Here is a 22,422-nt window from a genome sequence, read left to right on the forward strand (position 1 = left end):
TATGGATGAGGTTGTTGTAAGGGTGTTTTAACATATTTTGTAACAGTGGGTGGATATTTGGATTGTAAATAAACCTGGGATAGCTGTTTGTATTCTAGTTGTAAATACATTTGGGAATTAGTTAAAATACGCTGAAAAACATTGAAGACAGCTGCTCGGAAATACCTTGTTACAATTCACATTTGAATCTATTCAGCCCCATCAAATACCAATTACAAAATACTAGAGCAATTACAATACATATTTCAAATACAAGTAACAGAAACACAGCCCATCTCTGAATATTGTTGTATGGAGACTCCACACAAAGTCAAGGTAACGTCATAATTAACATGAGATTCTCAGGCTGATTTTGAGGAAAACGAATCGCAAAAAAAATAAAAAATAGCCCCCAAAAAAGATTTATTCATTGTTAGTTATTATTATTAACTATTGTCATATTATTTCTATATTTATTTAGGTATTTTACCCAGATGTTTCAGATCAACAGTGATCCAGTTTCTTATAAGATTCTTTATTTCCGACACTGTGAAATGTTTTCGCAGGGTGTGAGGTGGCAAAAGGATTTCCAAACTACCATTACTGTATCGGTATTGAGAAAATCCAGCATCGGTCGACCTCTGCTTTCAATATAACTGCTCATGCACTGACTTTATGGAAAATAAAACCAAACGGTTAACTGGTCGTGTAAACTGAATGCAACGATGAACTGTCAGAAAGGATCCTGGATCTGCAGGCTGTTTAATGGGTTGAGCTTTCTACCCACGCAGCTCCAGGATCCTCCACTTCCCGAGGACAACAACACAACACAAAATGCACCACGGACCTGCTTCTTCTCAGGCGATGATTTCAACCTCTGGTGCCCGTTCTCCTCACCCACTCCTTCCTGTAACAACACAAGAGGAACAATCACACTTAGCCTAACTCTCGGAGAATTGTTTTCCTTTTACACAGGTCTTCCTCCGCCCACGCTGTCCACTCACAGTGCACTCGGTCCAGAAATGTGGATCGTCCAGCAAACGTGGCCCATCTACCTGGAAACACAGAAGTAACAATTCAAGATATTAATTCACAGACTCTTTCTTACAGGAACTTTTTTATTCTGAAACATTTATGATCTTTTGATTTTATGTCCTCTTTCAGGATGTCATTAATTTTAATGAAGCTTGTTAATTTACATAAAGTTATGTGCATTAATCTGTCTATGTTCCCCTGTTCCTCACTCTGTCCTCTGCAGGAATTATCCAACCAGGTGGCTACAAAAAAGATCTGGATTTCATTGTGCACTTTGGGGAACAGTCTGAAGTCTACGTCAATGAATTGGATCACTGCAGTAATGAGATAAAGTGCTAGTTTGCCTCAGAAAACAATTTATACAATGTTAACCGATGGAGCACAGTGTGTTTTTCCTCATTCCTCATCGCTTAAAGGTCCAGCGTGTAGGACTTAGGGGGGTATCTTGGCAGAAATGCAATATGATATAATAAGTACTTTTTCTTTAGTTTATAATCACTGCGTTTACAATCATGTGGTTGTTTTCGTTGCCTCAGAGTGAGCTGTTGGACAAACAAAACACTGACGTTTTTGGACACCACAATTAGAAGCCCGTACAAAGCAGTGTCAGAAAAACAGTGTTTGGTACCATGAAGCATAATTATTATCCTAATTAACGTAATTAGCATTTTAAAGTTATGTTAGAGAGGGGTTTTTTTGTCAGCACTTTTCGGGTTATTTTCTTGTGTGATTTTTACTCTTTTTTGGGGTTTTTTGTGCTTATTTTCTAGTCATTTTCTTGTATTTTCTAAAATATTTTTTTGCTAATTTTTGTTGTTGGTTTTAAATCACCTGGGTCATTTGTTTTGCAGAGGAGGAGACCTCTGCGGACAATTCAGCTCCCAATAAACTTCCCAAAATAAAAACGCTGAAGAAATTCTAACCAGGAGAGATTTTAGCTGGTTGCAAGCTGCAATTGTTGCCCCCAGATGCCACTTAATACTCCTTAATGTCACACACTGGACCCTTCATATAAATTATAGTATTTGTAATTATGTAATTATTAGTATGTTTGTATTTGTGCACATATTTCTTCTTCATAGTTGTGTTTAAAATTGAAGGATTTCAGGGAAAATTCAGTCATAGTAAAATAAAATAAACTCTCAAACATGATTTGAAAAGTAGTGCAGTGCAGTCTTTTGAGAGTCGACACTGACAAAGACGGAGGAATTCGACCGAGCTGAACTCCATCCCAACATTCAACAATGTCTTCCTTCTGCTTCTCCACCATTCTGCCTTTTATTTTTTTACAACCTTGTTTCTGCTGCTGTAAATAAATCCAATTTCCGAGACCTTGGAGTGACTCAGTGTGTCTGTGAACTTTGGCAGCCGAAGATGAAAAGCATGTCTTTGATGTATCTTGTTAGATGTCCTTGCTTTTACAATAGCCTATATTTAGGTGCTGTAATTGCTACACTTGTGGCGTAAATAACCTTTGCGGCCGATGATGACACACAGAGGGTCATACATGAAACAATGATGATGTGATTAGTGCAGCACCACCTGAACTTATCATCATTGGCATATCATTCGCTCTGCTCGGGGGATGATTGGCTGCCGTCCCTGCAGGACCTGCATGCCTCTAGCAACCTAAGGCGGGAAGGAAAAGTCAACCCCAGATGCAAACTCTCTGAAACATTCTCCTCCGGCCATCAGCACTATTATCCCTGTACGCTGCACAATTTCTCCACACTCTGAACTTTTGCACAACCTCTGTTCAATATTTTAGCACATCCTGCACAAAAATGCACAGCTCTCTCATTGTAAAACAGTTAATATTGCACAAATTTGTTATTTTAGAGCAGTGATCCTCAATTTACAGCCTGGTTAGGGTGCCAGGTGCTTAAATCCTAGAAACGTCCCAGAAAACTATAAACATCCTAAAATCCTAGAAATGTCCTGAAATCCTAAAAACATGTATGGGGCCGCTGCGACTGGCCCCGAGCCTCCTGTCATTTTGCAAAAGTGGCCCTGAAGCCAAGCAAATTGAGTAGTTTTAGAGTATCTTTTTCATACTTATATTGCATTTTTTTCTGTCCTATTTTTATGTTTTTATGACTTTTGCCACATTTTGATTCTGAACCTGAGCTGTGCAATGCTGCTGAGTGTCAGGAGAAAGCCACACAGACCAGGTCACTCAAAGTGTACAGACCAACTCTATAAAACATACATCTCCTTTGGGCAGAATCACTCACCCCTCTGTGTCTGCTTCACCCCTCAGGGAGCAATCACTCTTCAGTACCTTCAATACCTTTCTAGACAGTCGTTTTCCTCTGCCTATCAACGTCAGGCACTACACTCCTCTTGCTTTCGCTCCGTTTTGATTTGCCTCGTTGCTTTGATTTCACAGAAATCTGCTCTCAGAGTCACAGAGTCGTCCGCCGCCCACATGCACTCATCATGCAAAATAACGATTTCCTATTTCAGCTTGAATTTACTGCCCAGGCAGAGTATCTGGCCATGCTGAAAATGTGCGACCGTGTATCGAATTTATACTGTTGGGTTTTTTGTAGGCAGGTCAGTGTAAGTTCAAGCTCTAATCAATATTATGATATCAACTTTTGTGAAAGGGGTCGCTCAGGGTGAGCAACCCACAAAGGGATGTCACCTACCTCTGCATTTCCTCGTTCTCCAAGTCAGATTCTGGTACATAAGATCATTTTCTCCACGACATCAACACGCCAACATGTCGAAGAGCGACTGTCTGACTGCCTATATGACAAACAAGACCAAATTCAGTTTAATTTTTATTATTTGTCCCAGGGGGCATTTTGTGTTGCAGCAAGTGTAAAAACATAACAAAAACACATAAAGCACAATTTGACAGAAAAATACAGCAGATGACATTAATCTGTACACAGGGGGACTTGCACAGGGTTAACCTTCTGGATATTATTTGTAACTATAATAATCCAGACAATAGCGCTCTTGAATATCTATTTTATTTTATTAGTCCAAATGCTTAAATTTTTTAGTCACAAACAAAAATTCTGTGGGTCACTTCCTAAATTTTGATTTCTGCTCCTAAAATTAAAGTGATATTATTTTCTCAAATCACTCAGTTTATTAAAATATTAATAAACAGTTATAATGCTATTTTCCCCCAGAATCCTCTTTTCTATTCTTTTTTTTCTTTATTTTTTAAATTCTTTTTCACCTGATTATATGTTTGTTCATTGTTTGTCATAAATACTAGCCTAGATATTTATTTTAATGTCTACTAACATCTACCTGATGTTTTTCATTTTCATTTTGCCAATTTAGAAGACAAAACATTCTTGCTCATTGAAAAAAGAAAACAAACAAATCTTTTAGCTCATTTTTGCTATTTTATAGTCCAGGAACTAGGGATTTCCTTTTCATTTTCAAGATAAATAATGATGTGAAATAAATTACTTCCTTATTATTATAGTATTGTATTTCTCACTAACGAGAGCAAGAAATTCAGGAATTAACAGAAATAAACAACTTAGCTAAGTGACTGCACTGTGGGCTATATATCAAAGGATGTGGGTGGCTGGGGTATTTTTAATCTTTTTAGTTGTTTTTTTTTTTCTTATCTTAACCCTCTCTAAGGCTACAAATACTTTTTCCACTGACCCTCAGCCCTCCATAAACAGCCATATACTTTTAAAAGACACTTGGAATAAAGAGATTTTGATAATAGAAGCCTTAGTCTCACAGGATGTGACTGCTTTTACAGTCTCTGGCTGTGATAAATTGGGAAATTTTGGTGATTTTCAAAGAAAACATGCCTTTTAAACCCACCAGCAGGATTTGGTGTTCAAAGGGTTTTTAAATAAATGCAAAATACAACCATTTAAACTTGCAGTTTCTTCCCCTAAGCACCTTATTTGACATGCCTCCCACACTTTCACTGCCCCCTCACCCCTCATAAATAACAAACAGTCCCTACAACTACACACCCCAGCACCTACGAATAGACACAAAATGACCCCAAAGACACAAAAATAACTACAAGACACAAACAAAAAAATAAAAAGGGCTTAAAATAACCTCAAAGAGACAGGATTAAAACAAAAGGAGTCAAAATGACCAAAAAAGACCAAAGAGACGAAAAATGTCCTCAAAGAGACACAAAAAGACTACAAAGAGATGCAAAATAACCTCAAAAAGTCACAAGTCACAGAAAATGATTTCAAAGAGACACAAAACCACTATGAGACACAAAATAAACAAAAAGAGAAACAAAAATACCAAAGTCACAAAATTAAGACAAAGGACTCAAAATAACCTCAAACAGACACAATATAAACAGAGATGCAAAATCACCAAAAGACACAAAATTACCCCAAAGAGACACAAAATTACCCCAAAGAGACACAAAATTACCCCAAAGTCACACAAATAATTACAGAGTCACAATATATACAAAATGAGAGAAAAATGACCAAAAAAACCCCACAAACTTAGCCAAAAGGGATTTAAAATGACCTCAGAGACAATATATATACAAACAGTGACCGAAAATTACCAAAAAACACAAAAAAATGATCTCAAATAGACACAAAATGACGTCAAAGAGAAAGACAGCAGCTTATGTCCCTTGCAGGAAGATTTGCCTCTGAACTTCTCTGTCCTAATACCTAAGGGGAGTTTGAGAGTGTTGGCGCTAAAACAGTAAAAGCTCGATCCGTGAACCTTTAAAATGCACGTCTTAGGTGCCAGACCTGAAGAGTCTTGCGGCAGAAAAGATCAGAAAATATATATACATATATGTGTGTGTATAACAGAGTCAAACCACGAAGGGCTTAAAAAGCAATCAAAAAACTCAACTAAATTAAACTGAGAAAGAATCTTAAATTGGAGTGTAAAAGGAAAAGGGAAGCCACAGTAAAACAGCCAGGACTGGAGAGATAAGTCAACACCTAAAAGCCGAGTAATGCTGGCTGAGGGGTTATGTCACGTCTTCAAAATCCTCCATTTACACCATCTCACGGTGTGCTCGAGCTGGCCTATGCAGTCTCACTCTTGCATCATCAAGGGTCCAAATCTAGCATTGTCTTTCTTTGTTGGTTTTCACATCCTCTCCCTCTCATCTCTCCTGTCGCTCTCTCCTGTGTGCTCTTCAGCAAAGCAGAAATACTTAAAAACAACAACAACGCCGTCGCCTCGCAGAGCCCACAGAGGACTGACATCAGAGTGTTTTAGGTACCTGACAGCTCCCTAATGATTTCTTTTGGCTTTCCTCTCCTCCGCTGTCTGCTAGCAAGTAATTATGGCCCAACTCAGCACGGATCAGTCGTCTGTTTGTGTGTGTGTGTGTGTGTGTGTGTGTAGGTGTGTCAGAATAACACTTTAGATTAATCTTAGTTGTGTGCACGCTCACACATTAAAAGGCAAAATACACACCGACCAAAGTGAAACAACACGAGAAGCCATAAGAGGATAGCATCGAGTATATCGTTGTTTGAATTTTGACCAGACAAACATCTATATTTGTGATTTTTTTTTTTTGTCTGACAGCAAGAGACACTCAATGAAAAATAAATGAAAGCCGCCCAAAAAATCTCTTTAGTATTGTGCTGTCAGTTTTAGCCAAATTATATCATCCAGAAGCTCTGTTCAGCTTTTTGCTCAGACCTGAATTTACTTCCTTTTCTTTGCTCAGCATTTCTGGCCCATCACATGATTTGCACCTCACACATTCGATTGCGCTGACACATCAACACATGAAATACACTAAAGCCTCTGTTTGACCGTCAAATGCATTTTTACCATCCTGCAAAAAACAACATTATTTCCTCCTCCGGATGACTCCAGCACCTATTGATTGATGCAGCTGTGCTTTAATTAAATCTGTGTGTGCCACTGATGACCTGTTGATCCTGAATATTAAATGCAGAAATGCTGTGGAGATTAAACCTGCACAATCCACTTTGATTAGTTCATTTACTGTCTCATTTCCGTTTCAAATCTTAAATCTGTGCTCCCTAAAAAACAAATATATGCAGCAGAAGATGTTCTATAAAAGAAGATGTACATGATGTGTTGATCACTAAACCAGCCAGAAGATACAAAATTACCCCAAAGAGATGCAGAGGATCTGCCAAGAGACACAAAATGACCAAAAAAAACACCAAATGACCTCAAAGAGACACAACATACCCAAAGAAGGACACAAAATGACCAAAAATGACACAAAATGACCTTAAAGAGACATAAAACGACTACAAAGAAACACTAAATGAATTTAAAGAGAGACAAAACATTTTTAGAGACAAAACAATTACCTCAGAGAGAGGAAAGATGACCACAAAATGACAAAAAATACAAAATGACCAAAGCAAGACACAAAATGACTACAAAGAGACACAAAATGACCTAAAGAAGACAAAAAAATTGAAAAAAAAGACACAAAAATTACCTCACAGAGACACAAAACGACAAAAAACAGAAATAAATGACCTCAAAGAGACACAGACTGACCAAAAGGACAAAAAAATGACCCCAGAGAGACACAAAAGTACCTTTAAGAGACACAAAATAATCCCAAAGAGACACAAAACGACAAAGATACACACAATGACCTCAAAAAGACACAAAAAGACCAAAGAGGTACAAAATTACCTCAAGCAGACACAAAGCAACTACAAAGAGACACAAAACCACCAAAACAAGGAAAATTGGGTGGTGAGACTTTCTGCATATCTGTGTCCAGGGGCCTCTCATCCCATAATTCTCACATCTTGGATGTATCACAAAATACTGAAACGCGCCCTTTCTCAGCATATTTTCTTCCAGTCATAAGCACGGCTCAACAAAGTCTCTCTCTATGATACATGTGAGGCAGACAGAGAGGCCAAAAGGTCAAAGTCAGCTGCAACCACAGCCTGCTGTAAAAGTTTCACAGAGATCCTAAACCTTAAAAAAAAGAAAAGAAACTACAACATTTTGAGGAGGACGTCATTTGAGCTTCTGTAGACGAATACTCACATTTATTCATGTGAATTAAATTAAGCATCCTTTGGCAAACTTTGACCTAAAATGTTGTCAGAGACTGATTTCAGTGAGTAGTTTGAAAGCCTGGGCATCACATTTATGATAAAGAATAAGGCGCATTTATTGAGCAACTTCCTCCCACTCACAGCAAAATGGCAGAGTAACCTTTAAGAGCAGGCCTCAAAATGCTCACATAATTAATCACATGTACACTCCGAGCACCAAACAGTCAATAAAAGTCAAGGATCTTCCTTATGTTTTCTCTCAAGTGAGAAGAAAAAGCTGAAACGCTTGCATTAAGATGAGTAGGAGTAGAAATGAAGCATATTTATCATTTACATGGTCGGGCAAAAATGTGCATGAAGAGGCAGAATATTCTGCGGTTATTTAATGATTTCAATGTTAAGTTATCTTCAGCTAAGATGATTTATCTGAGCCCTGCGACTAAAATGTGTTTGACTTCATATGAAGTGTCCTAACATCGTCTCACTTTTCTCGGCAGCGTAAAGCTCCCGGCTGCTCCGCTGCATCGTGGCTCTCATCATCGGGTGTTTTTATGAGACGCTGTTCAATAAATCCGTGATGATAGATCCGATATCGGGTGTCCACATTTCCATCATATTTCGGTGATAAACGTGCATTGGCGTAGATGCGTAACGCCATAATGGTTTCCCATAGTTCCTTTGGAGAGAGGTCAAAGATTTGAATTGGTATTTTCGTCCAATCCGAAGACCGACCGACGCTTAGTATCCGTAAGTCGTAAGTCATACGTCATGTGGCGCAAACGGCACTGTGATCGGTCTCATCCTGGAATAAACGCTGGTAGCCCCTCTAATAATAATAATAATAATAATAATAATAATAATGATAATAATAATAATGATAACAATAATGATAATAATAATAATAATAATAATAATAATAATGAGACAGGGGTAAATCAGGAGACAGTGTAACAAGCAGCAGGGCCTCATATGGATGTAAACTCTGTGTTGACTGCAGGCAGGAGGATCGGGGCCCTCTCTGAAGTGTCAGGAGTGTGATGTGGCCCTCTGCAGCATCACAGAGAGGAGCTGTTTTGCAGAATGGCACAGATAATGGGATACACAAACTACTGCAAAACAAAAAACGATGGGACTATTTTGGGGAAAGTGTGCCATTTTTTGAACTATAATAGTTTTAATGTTTTTTTTTTTTCACTTTCTGATTGAGAGACTGAAGTTTTAAGTGCATTATTACACAAAACGTCCAGGCGAACCAAAACTAGGTAAAATGGCTTAGGGCTCAGAGAGTTAAAGCATATGGCCAAACAAAGGGGAAAATATCAAAATTGTACAGCTTTTCTGTATCTTCTTAGAAATTTCTATCTATTAAACAGATATGGACCAAAAACCTTGAACGCCTGAGGGAGAATGTGACACTGGATTTGTAAAAGGTGACAAAAAAAAACTACCAGAAATTTTATGGGAAAGAGAAATAAGAGAAAGAAATATTAAAAAAAATATTTTTTAAAGGAAAAAATCCAGAAATGACATACATATAATTATTATTATTATTATATTGAAACGTTGCACTTTTGTTTTTTAGAACTTTACAAATAATTTTATTTGTTCTTTGCTTTCAATGTTTTTATTTATTTATTTTATTTTTATTTTTGTGCTAATTGTCAGGTCATTTTCTTGCAACTTTTTTTTTTTGTTTGTTTTTTTTGGCCAATTTTTGGGTCACTTCTTGTCAAGTTGCTCATTACCTTAACCCCATGTTTTTGGAAGAAATCAAGCCGACTTGCTCAGGTTCCAAGGGGTTAATGAAACATGCCAACAAGGCCATAGTCATGGGGTCAAGGAGCGACCAAATCTACAAATATTAATTAAATAAATAAAATAAAATAAAATAAAATTGATCACAAATAAATGAACATTTAGCAGTCTGATAACTTCAGGCTCACTGCCAGTCTACTACTGGTACGTCAATACTGAACAGGCCAACCAGCCTCCACCTGCGACATGACACAAAAGTAACACAAATAGGAAGAGACTCAAAAAGAACACAAAGGGATGCAAATGAACTGCAAGTAGACTTGAAACGATTTCAAATACAGACAAAATGACCACAAAGAGACACAAACTGAACAATAAATGACTGCAGACACCAAATAACCACAAAATGAGCTCAGAGACACAAAACAATCACAAAATGACAACAAAGAGACACGAAATGACCCCAAAGAAACTCAAAACTGCCACAAAGACACAAAAAAACACAAAATAAGCTCAGAGAGACACAAAACAACCACAAAATGAACTCAAAATAACTACAAAGATTTGTAAAACAACCACAAAGGTGCTACAAAGAAACACAAAATGACCTGAAAGAGACATCAAATCACATACAAAATGCATAACAACTACAAAGAAATACTTAAGAGCAACAAAAAAAAGAAGCAAAACCACCATAAAGTCCATCTGTCTTGCTGGTCTATGGGAGAGGTGTTGGGGCCTTTTGCATGTCTGTGTCCAGGGGCCCCTTATCTCATAATCTGTCCACGCTTCCTGTCCATTGTGTGCCACGGTCATCGAGGCGTAGAGAGGATTCCTGTCCGCATTTGAGCACAGAAGAGCACCTGTCAATCATCTGTCAGTCAGATTTTTGCCTGATATTAGTCTGAACTCTTTGACCCAACAGAAAAAAATGCATGGAAACTGCAGATCGTAGGTTCTACAACTGCTAAATACACACACACACACACACACGCACACACACAACTCTCTGTTGCCTCACAGCTGGCCCTGATGTTCCCTGGAGCCGCCTTCGGTGCACCCTCACACCGCCCCGTCACTCAAAGGCCGATGGCTTCATCTATGTCCTCCCAATCCTGTTAGGCTCTCAGTGTGGCTCCTCTCTATCGCCACTCACACTTTGAGCCGCGTTTTGCTGAGCCTGGCCGGATACACCGCAACCTTCCTGTGCTCCTTTTTCACCTTTATCTCCTCTGTCTCTTGCCCAAATTCCACTCGCCCATTATTTGCGCTTTTTCTTTTCTTTTCTCTATCACTCTTCCCGCGAACACCTCATTATCCCTTATCTGCTTTTCTTATTCTCTCTCCCATCTCTCATTGCCTCCTCCGCCTAATCTCCTTCTTTTCAATGCCTCTCTGCATCTCCGTCTGCCATTTGCTAACCTTTTTTTCATTTTCCCGACCTTAATCAAACCGTGCATTGTGTCCCCATCAGGTGAACAGCAGAGTGCACGTGGCGCATGAGACCGTTGTTTTTGACGAGTGCTTGCCTGCAGCGAGGGTACCAGATCAGAAATGTGATGTGACATTGAAGGAGGGCTGCCATTAGAGCGGCCGAGTACATTTGGAGATAAAGGTGCTGGACAGCGAGGGCTTGCTTTTGTTGAATCTATTGAGACAGCTGTTTAAAGAAATCTAGGAATGCCCTGATAAAGGCATGTAAATATATTACTTTTATGTTTATTTTATATCTTATTAAGTTTTCTTAATATAGGTTGTATTTATTTATTTTTGCAAAGATGTTACAACTTAAAAATGATTAATTAACTTAAGTTATAGCAACTAAGTAAACTAAGTTAGTCAGACTTAACTGAACAGTTTTATGTATTTTGCAAGTTGCCTGAAGCGTGATCAATGTAAAATCTGACGAGTCAATCTTATTAAAATGTTGTTGTATTTATTTAATTTGATGAAATCAACTTAAAAATGAAAAGTAAAACGAACTTGTTCTTTCTAGGTGACAGTGCTTTAATCAAACCAAGTTTGTCTGAATTAATTGAATAGTTGTTTTCACTAAAAAGCTCTAGAAATATTCACACTGAATAATTCTCTTAGAGAAATACAAAAAACTGTTCAGTTAAGTTTGACTAACATGGATAACTTAAAACAGTCACTTAAAAGAGCAAGCTAACTTAACCTAACAATCAGGTATGAAACAAACATAAATTAAAACTAGTAGTTATATTTAATAAATTTTTCAAGACAATCTGTTTCCTAGATTTTTAACAGTAAGATCAGTTTGTGAGTTTACAGTGTAGTTATTATATGGGACACATCAGCAAGTGCCGGTTCTCCTTTAAAATCACTGTTCGTGGGTGAAAACAAATGCATTTGTACATCAATTTCACTGTGATTCTGTGCCTTAAGGCTGCAGCTAATTATTGTTTTGATTCACAATTAACTGTTCAGTAAATAAAATGTCAGAAATCTTTCCCAGAGCCCACTGTGACGTGTTTGCTTTCTTTAACCAAACAGCAGAATGAACCCCAGAGGTATTTCATTTACAGTGATACAGAATAAAGCACAGGAAATCTTAACATTCGAGAGGCTGCAACCAACATGCAATCAAACAGTGAAGCAGGCAATAATGTCTCTGCAGGGGATACGCAGTAAAACGGAAACAGCACATAAAAAGCACTTTTAAGTTACTAAATCTGCATTGCAGCAATACATAAAGGTTGGTCCCATTTACTGCCTTTGTTAACTATAATCAGCACTTTGATAAGTGAGTTTTTAAATAGAGGTAAGTCCAGCTGTGTTTCTAGCAGCTTTTTTAGGTGGGTGTTTTCTAGAAATCTGTTGCTGTTTTTCAGAGTCATGAAAAGTGGTTGATTTGCTGTTTCCTGCCAGTAAAGTGCCAAAAAAAGTTTCTAAAAAACATCAGTCATTTCCTGCTGAGGTAGTGACACAGAAAAAGCGATACTTTTTTACATAGACTTAGCCACATTTCATGCCGCAATAGCGCCACAAAAGGCAGTAGTTAGTTTACTGAGACATCTATGAAACCTGCTGGGATCATGGCATGAAAAGTAGTTGTTTCTCATAAAGACATCACTGCATTTCCTGCCAGGATTGTAGTTGGGATTTTTTTCCAAGACACTGTTGCGTTTCATGCTGGACCAGTGCAACAAAAGAGACTGGTTTTACAGAAACATGGCTGCATTTTCTGCCAGTATAGTGCCATGAAAAGCAATTGTTCTACCAAGAAATAATTTGGTTCCTGCCAGGGTGGTGGCACGAAAAGTTGAGAAACTGCTGCATTTCCTTCTGGGATTATGCTTCCAAAGCTGTGTACTTCCAAAATGTGATCTTTATCTGACAATAACCAAGTGGGTTTTTTTTTTTTTGTGCCATAACCACATGTCAACCAAGCATTGTTGACACACAATGCAACGTAAAGTTGCATAATAACAGAGACATAATAACATGCAAATGTGACATTTCCATGATTTGCAGAAACGTACAATGACACATTTATTCTTGCAACTGGGTTGCATGAAAATCATCAGTTGCATGTTGGGAAGAGGCACATGGAGCATCAACGACAGCCTGTCGTGACAAAATTTCACACTTTAGTCACGTGATAACAAAGAAAACATCCAACCACAACAACATTTTTGTCAAAAAGAAAAACAATCTTACGACAACTCCTTGTTCTATGAGACAGAAAACTGAATATCTTTTGGTGCTGACTAATTTGAAGTTATAAGTCATTATTTGACATATTGTATATCAGAAAAAATAATTACCATCAGCAGATGAATCAACAATGAATGTAAGCATTAGTTGCCAGCCTACATGAAATACTTTTGTAGTAGTGGTTGCTGAAGGGGATTTTAGTCACTCTAAGGTCATTTTACATACAGTGTAAACATTATATTATCTACACATAAAATCTCTTCACCTCAATACATCAATAATACTTCACCCTTCACCCTTCACTCTCCCGCTGGCAGTATCTCTATATGCAGCATCATTAAATGTACATTTAACCAGCCATTGTGTGCATTTAGCAGCTGCTCTGTAGACTCGGTCAAAATCCGCTTTTCAACTTTCCCCTTTTCCTCCATGTTTAGTTACATAATGAGACATCACATGGCTTCCATTAAAGCATGAAAGCTTTTAGTTAAAAACCAGCCTGCAGCTCCGGCCTGAATATTTAGTTTCTCCTGGACTACGTTTTGTTCTTCCATTGTCAGCTGGCTCAGGTCAGACGCTTAGAAACCCCCTTAAATTTAGCCCAGATGAATAGCAAAGACTCACAGTTGTCAATAATGTCCAAGTGCTCCCAACTCTGGGTGCTATTCATGTGGAGGAGACATGGCTGGAGCTGCATTGCCCTCTGCAGGCTGCAAAAAACGCCTGCAAAAGTGAGGCAGTGATTGTGTGTGTATACTCCCTATAGGCTCAACCTACTGCTGCGTAACCCCCTCCAGCACACAAGCACACTCAATTACCTATTACCTTTTCCATCTCATTTTAAAGACAGATGCACACACCCAAAGCCAGAACACCACTTGTTCATTATTAGTTCTTTATTTAACCCTCAGGGTGTCGTGACAGGTTGACACACAGCTCACTGCAGGCATTTTTTGAAACTTGTTACGCAGCCTAAACAGAGATCTAGTACTGATTATTCTAGATAAAACACACACATGCAGGGAAACAGAGGCCTGGTTACCCGTTCCCCACTGCGCTTCAACTACTGTGTGTGATGTAAGACGAAAGGCACATAAGCCATCATCATAATGCGCCCTATCTCTCCTTCAGATGAGGATTATTTGTCTTTTTTACAGCAGGACAGCAGGAGCTTCCTGCAGTGGCCGGCTGCCTGCAGCAAGCATTGTTGCAGCATTTGTAGCGAAACAGAGTGGTGTATAATCAGAGGTGGAATGTAATCAAAGTACATTTACTCAAGTACTGTACTCAAGTACAAATCTGAGATACTTTACTTGAGTATTTAATTTAATGGCACTATAAACTTCAGCCCCACTACATTTCAGGAGAAATATTATACTTTTTACTTCACTTCATTCACCTGAAGGCTAAAGTTACTTTCCAATGAAGATGTTTGTATAAAAACATAACAAGAGTCTATAAGAGTTTATAGTAAATTACCAAAATGTTTATACAAGTACAGCTTTTAGGAAAAGGTGATTAATCAATCAGTTGATAAACAGAAAAATATATATATATTATTTTTTTTAGTTTTTGAGGGGTGTTTTTCCCCTATATTATATATTTTTTTCTTTTTTGATGATTTAAAAAAAATTATACTTTCACATTTGAGGTGGTGGTGGGGTTTTTTCATTTTCTTTTTTACAATACTGAACTTTTTTAGGGTGGATTTTATTTTTATTTATTTATTAATTTATTGAATTTTGAGATTTTTGGGGGTGTTTCTGTATTTTTGCAATAATTCTCAGTTTGAGACAGTTTTTTTCTATTTTTGAATGAAATTGTTGGGATTTTTTTCTCTCTTTTTGATAATTTGTAGTTTTTTAGTGTTCTTTTTTAAATATATTTTTAGGGTTTGGGGGTGTTCATTTGTCTTTCTTATAATATTGAGTTTGGGGGAGGTTTTTATGTTAATTTTTCAAATTGTTTTTTAGATTTTTCTGTATTGGGTACTTCTAATTTTAATACTTAAAGTATATTTTCTTGATTAATCTTATTTACTTGTAACAGAGTATTTTCACAGGGTGGTATTAGTACTGTTACTTAAGTAAAGGATCTGTATACTCTGTCCACCAGTGTGTATGATAAATGACACGATATGAAACTAGTATAAAACAGCTTTGAGAGCATTCAGGAGCAGATGCTGTAGAGATATTTGGGATTTGATTAAACAGCCCGGGATGTTTAGCAGGTGTCTTTCTGGCACCGTTTCCACATGGATACTCAATTCTGGTGTCTCATCAATATTAAAATGTTCGAGGGAAGGCTGTGCTGAATATTGTAGATTTCTGAGCATTACTGACAGGCAGAATATCCACATACTGAGTGGTTTCAGAGGCCACAGATGTGATCTCTGCTGCAGTCACTGTCCATCAGCCGACATGTGTCCTTGACTGAGACACCGAATGCCTTTCTGCTCATCTATTATGAGCAGCTTCATATATAGGAGCTTTGCTTCCACTCTTCCGTGATAGGGAGCATATGGACAATCGCTTTATCGAGGCTGCAGATATTTTCACTCCAGTCCCTGGATTCCAAATATAAAAAAGTCCTTCCTTTATCGGACAGTAAAAGTAGATCTACTACCAATGAAAAATAGTAAGTTTCAAAAGTTGCTCGTTCTTGCACCTTTGATTTAACAATGATGCATCAATGCATAGAAAGCATTTTTACTGTTGTAGCTCGTCAAGGTTTTAACTTAAAGAGTGAGGTAGTCCAGCCTGGGGGTCAGGGTCTTTCCAAAGGGGTATAAGATGATAAATCCGGCAAGTCCTATAACCTTTATGGCCACGTGGGTTTGTTTTCACCCTCTCATACAACCCACAGGAGCGTTTCTGTAAATTAACGCTCCTACCAAGTGGCAGGAGATCAACATGTCCTTATACCTAAAGGAGTCGCTCGTTTGCCAATTATTCCTAAAATACATAAGTGATGGCAGGAAACGGTTAAAAAAATATAGTTTGTATTTTTGTTAGGCAACAAAAAAATATAAAATAACTATGTTTGTTACATAACTAAAGTACGTTATGTTGCATGAGTAAAAATAAGACAACGATGACTTTTGGTTTCACACGAGTCACCAAAAGCAGTCTCCTGGATCAAAATCCTGTTTTTGTTTGACCCACTTACCCAGACCAGGCCTCCTCCTTATACTAGGTCACCCACATTCCTCTTTTGCTCCTCTCATAATCACTACAGCTACTGGAGGTCATCGCCTAATTATAAGTGTAAATAAGTTCCTTGTACAAACGACCTTTGGTGTTGTTTTTTTCCAATTCGTCAAATACCGATGCCACACGTCAAACTTTGATACTCTAGGCCCCCCTCTGGTGTGAGTTTTGGACACTCAGGGACAGCAATTCAATTTATGCTCTTTATATGTATTGATCCTTTTTAAAATATAGTGCTGTTTTCACAGGAAATGTACAGCGAATAGTGCAAAACTAAAAAACGAAAACAGGGAAATGACCTGTAACAAAACTGCTGACATAAACACATATGCATAAATATATTCTGATCCGTAATTTGAATATACTGTATAATTACAAAAATCATGAATTTATATTTTCTGAACACTTTCCCTTTTTTGAATATTAGAAAAATAGCTATCTCTCTTCTTCTCTCTCCTTTTTAAAACTAATGTTTATGTTTTGTTTTATGTTTTCTGGTCACCTTTTAGCTATTTCTTGCTTACTGCCTTTTTTAGTGTCTTGGAAGGCAATCAAAGTGATTTTCTCAGGTTTTAAAAGTCTGCTTGTGAAAGGCGTCCAAGGACAGCACAAGAATACTGATGTCGATCCAGGCTTCAAAGGGTTAAAACACATTTGTTGCTCTGGTGAGTGTTTACAGCTGCAGGACTGAAAGAACTCCCATGGTTGTTGTTGAGAAGAAACAAGAGGGAAAAAGCTTTTAGAAAATAATTTAGCTCAATGGGACAGAAAACCTTTCTCTGACGACACTAATAATGCTTATTAGTGGGATCAATTCATTGCTGACAAAAAGAAAAATATTGATTTTTTTTTCAGCCTCATTTTTGTTTTTAACCGACAAAGTGTCTCCCAGATGGAGGGAAATCATTTCTATCATTTGACACGTTAATATGCTGAATTATAATTACATCTCAACATTATATCATTTGTTTAAAGTATTAAATGATTGAGTTTTATGCCCTAGTTTGTAATGTAATTAAACTTGTAAAAATATATAATAATAATGAGATAATTGCATTTCAATCAAAAGAATCGGTTACTGTGAATCTAAAAAATACCTATTAGTCTTCATTTCAAGAAAGAAAATATAGATTTTCAGACTCTACCAGAGTGAATATCTCCTCCAGTCAAGTGTACAGCATATGCAGTATTTTCCACCGTGCTACAACCAAACGTTATGAAGTATCCATGGGTCATATGTGACCAGGTCCAACAGGCTACCTGCCACATTTCCAGTCAACATTCCTCCATGAATGGGAGCTCTACTGGCAGCAAGCACAACTGCCCAGAAAGATTTCATCTCAGTTCACGGCCCTTTTGCTGCTCGCCGTTGCCAAGTGATTTAACACAATAGTGATTCAAGCTATTCCCTGCTCATGAAAGCTTTTATGTTTGCTGTTTTAAACGCTCACTGCCTGCTGCTGTAGGTCATTCTCTGGAGAAAAAAAATGCTCTAGCGCACAGGAAGTGATGCGTTTTATGTTCACAGAAGCTCCAGTTTTATTTCGAATAAACAGAAGAATAAAAAAAAGTGGTGCTGGACACATTTTGATTGAGAAGAGATCTCTATAGAAAGTGGTGCTTGTCAGAATAAAAGCACGACAAATTATGATTAAACTGCAGAAAAATCAAAAGATTTTGTAGAATAGATTAATTTACTTCATCTTCCAAAGAGAAACATCATTTTGCATCATTTTTCCAGTGTACAGCACGTATAATAAAATGCAGAAAGCCTAGCCCCAGTTTCTGCATTTTATATAACTATTAAGATAGAAGAAGGTCACAGGTTTCATACACCATATATTCATGCAGAAGAGGCACAAAAATTAAGTGTTGGTTGTTTAAAAGATTTGCTGGCGTAGGACCAACCAGGCTAGACTGACCATAAAAAGCCAAAAAAAGACCACAAGTAATCCAAAGAGACACAAAATGACCAAAATTGACACAAAACGACCACAAAGACATAAAAGACGAAAAATGACACAAAATTACTTAAAAAATACAAAATGATTTCAGAGACACAAAATGACCAAAGAAGACAAAAAATGACCTAAAAGGGATACAAAATTACTGCAAAAACACACAAAATCACTACAAAAACACACAAAATAACAATAAAGACACATTAAATTATGACAAAGAGTCACAAAATAACCAAATAAACCCAAAAGGACATCAAAGAGACCAAAAAAGACACAAAATCACCAAAACAGCAAAAAAAAGACCTAAAAAAGACACAAAACGAGTACAAAGAGCCACATAATGACCACAATGAGACACAAAACAACCAAAGAACACAGAGGAATCTCAAAGAGCATAAAATGATCTTAAAGAGAGAAAAACAACCAAAATAGGCCACAAAATTACCTTTAAAATACTGAAATTTATCTAAAAGACACACACATTTACAACAAAATTTCCTCAGACATAAAATGACCAAAAAGACACAAATTTACCTCTAAGAGATGTAAAAACATCCAAAAAGGACACAAGATTACCTTAAAGAGGCGTAAAATGACCAAATAAGAAACAAAATTATGTCAGAGACACAAAACAACATCTCATAATACATCTTTGTGATTGGCAGCTACTATTTAAAGGGCCCAAGATGTAAAACTTTCTCTGTCCCATTTTATCTGAAGTCCTAAATCACCTGACTTTACTCTGACCAACACAAAATGTTCTATTCATCTGCATTCATTACATTTCTGCACTCAATAATCAAGATGTCACCAATCCATATACGCTGCAGAGTCTGTGCAAAATGAGCGCGTCATTCTAAAAGTAAAAAGCACACTATAACAGCCCCTCGATGTTTTCTTATGGCCCACAGAGCAAACCTGAAATGTCAAATTGAAATGTTTCCGACGCGGCTACAGTGGAGTTTGATAGCAGAACATTTTATACCATCAAACTCTGCACCTACATTTGCACAACAATGCAGAGAGACATCCATTGTAGCAGAGGTAGAGATACCAATTTCTTCACTGACAGAATCCTCAATGGACTAAAATGCAGTGCAGCCTCATTTTATAATCCTCTCGCTTTTGCTGCTTGTGGCATTTTTGTAATTTTAACAATTGTAAAGGCCACATAATGGTGACGCTTACTTTTTCTTGACACACAAACTTCCTCTCTCTTCGCTTAAAACTTGCTCTGTGCAGATTTTTAAGGGTTTGCTGAAAGGCTTTATAAGAGAAGATCTAAAACAGAAGCAGATTTTGGGGGGGAAACAGCAAGTAAATTACAACACTTCATCACAAAATCGCTCCTGGAATGAACTGGACGTGACAGATTGATATCAAGGAGTGTAAGCATAATGAGCGAGGGATTGATGGTTGAAAGCATCTGCTTAAGGGCACCAGTGCATCTGCCGCTGCTCGTCCTGCAGGACCTGCCTGCATCACTGCACGGTTTCCAGCTCCAGCATCATGACATCACTCACTTAAATGAAGCCTGTCTGTGTATCGACAACAGGGAGAAACCGTAATGAGACAGCACATTTGTGCAATGTTCTGGGTGCGAGTGACATGGCCTGTAGAAGCTGCAGCAGATGTTTGACAATGTCTAAATGAGGATGGAGAACTATTTTTGGAGGAAAAGCAGATTGCTGAAGCTCATTTCCAAATCGTCACGTAGTGTTTACAATTATGAAGAATCATCATCTCTCTCTGGAGCTGTATTTGCCTCTTTTAAGTCCTAATAATGTGCTGGCAGATATTTCTCTCCATGCTGTTGTTGGATATACACATAAAGAGGGCATATGAGGGCATATGAATACAAAGAGAAAAAAAATAACTACAAAGACACAAAAATGAGTAAAAAAAGACAAAAAATTATCCCAAAAAACCTCAAAATGATCTGAGACACAAAATGACTACAAAAAGACACAAGATGACAACAAAAAGACACATAACTACAAAGACACACAAAAGGACTAAAAAAAAGACACAATTATCCCACAAAATGATCTCAGAGACACAAAACAATTACAAGGAGACACAAAATGATCTCAAAGAGACACAAATGACGAAAACAAAGATACAAAATTATCCCCCAAAACCCAAAAATGACCTCAAAGAGACACAAAATGACTACAAAGAGACAATAACACAACAACACATGCATTTTCCTCTTTTAGTCCTAATAAGTCCTGGTATATATTTCCTTCCAGAAGATGAGAGCAGCCCACTCTCATCAGCTCTTTGTAAATGTTTAATCACTTTGTCAACACAGGATTTAAATCACCTACCCACCTTAAAAAATGTTATAATTCTTCATTTGGTGTTATCCATCAGCTCATTTTAGCACGAAGCTTTGGTTGTTTCATTACGCAGCACGATTCCAGGTTGAAAAATGTTTCGGCTCGGGGCAGTTTAATTTGTATCCGTGATAGATCACGACTGTACTGAGTGACCAGAAACAAAAGGTGGTGTGTCCGGGCTGTGTGCGTTTTATTACTGTAATGAGTTCATTCAGTTCGTTGTGAAAGTCAGACAATATCACGTGTGTTTTTTAGGCCCTTAAAGCCTTTTTTCTATCAAGTTATTGGGTAAAATCTGATTTGAATGGAAAATGACTTACCAAAACTTGATTTGTTCTCTTGTTTTGATCTCCTGCTTTGATTCATTTTTGTCATTACTTCTCTCCGCTGAGCTGTGTGACAGAAACATGGAAAGCCAAGGTTATGCAGGTTAATTGATTACCACGCACATCAACCAAACAGCGGCAAAAAGCTGCAAATTATTGTGAAAAAGCTTCAAATTGTCAGCCATCTCTTTTTAAATTATCACATATTTTGAACACTTCCTGAGGTGTTGCCAGAGAAAAAAACGTACCATCCTTATCATCTATTTTTATTCTATTATTAAGGCTACATTTAACGTGCCTGCAGACAAGATAATTTATTAAAAGCCTGTGGGACAAAATAAAATCAGCTCAATTTCAAAAACAGACTCATGATTTAAACACATTTTTACTGATTTTGTGGCATTAGTACATGATAATCATATTTCCATCAAAAGTTTGTGTAATATATTAGCTATGAGAATTTCATGACCATGTGATAAACACTAAAACTTCTGCTCACCTCTTGTATTGCAGGTTCAACTTCCTGTTTGATTGCTTGCCCCACCCATCTACGTGATGTCACACCAATGACATCAAGCTATTTTGATTACATGGTGTACTGCTGTTGTGTCCACCCTCTCCCAAAATAATGACTCGCTCTCCTGAAATAAGAAACTTTCTCATAATAGGTTAGTATGTTAAAATAATGAGTTAAAATAGTGACCATTGTGTCATTATTTTTACATACCGAGTCATTATTTAGAGGAAGTTTCACATGATGACTTATATGATCTTTTTTATATCATATTTAAAGAAATGGGCTTCAATAGAGCACAACAAAGAATAAAAAGTTTGCAGGATTTTCAATTTAACAACAAGCAGACTTCTTCCTCTTTGACTTAAGATTCTCCAGTTAAGTCAGACTAACTTGGTTTTCTTAAAAACTTCAGTTGCCAACACATTTTTAAGTTGCAGCAACTCCACAAAAATAAGTAAATACAACTTAAGTAAACTTAACAAATATATATATGAAATTCCAGCGAATAGTTGTATTAAGTTATCTTTTTCAAGGCAATCTGTTTCCTAGATATCAAAGGTCATGTGTATGATTTGTGAGTTCACAGTGGTCTTCGCTATGATCGTTTTAGCAA

At 37.3% G+C, this 22,422-nt stretch overlaps 1 long non-coding RNA gene across 1 annotated transcript; it reads right to left on the reverse strand.

Moving 5' to 3' along the window:
* Window positions 1-566: 566 nt before the first annotated feature.
* Window positions 567-8,684, reverse strand: LOC148185471 (uncharacterized). The gene is made up of 4 exons (XR_015775965.1): window positions 8,507-8,684; window positions 3,662-3,765; window positions 984-1,030; window positions 567-886 (listed from the first exon to the last, which is right to left on the reverse strand). It is a non-coding gene; the product is annotated as an uncharacterized LOC148185471 (long non-coding RNA).
* Between the last annotated feature and the right edge of the window lie 13,738 nt (window positions 8,685-22,422).

The sequence above is a fragment of the Plectropomus leopardus genome, chromosome 24 (assembly GCF_026936395.1).
Source record: "Plectropomus leopardus strain MGB_pleo_1.0 chromosome 24, ASM2693639v1, whole genome shotgun sequence".
Taxonomy (NCBI): Eukaryota; Metazoa; Chordata; class Actinopteri; order Perciformes; family Serranidae; genus Plectropomus; species Plectropomus leopardus.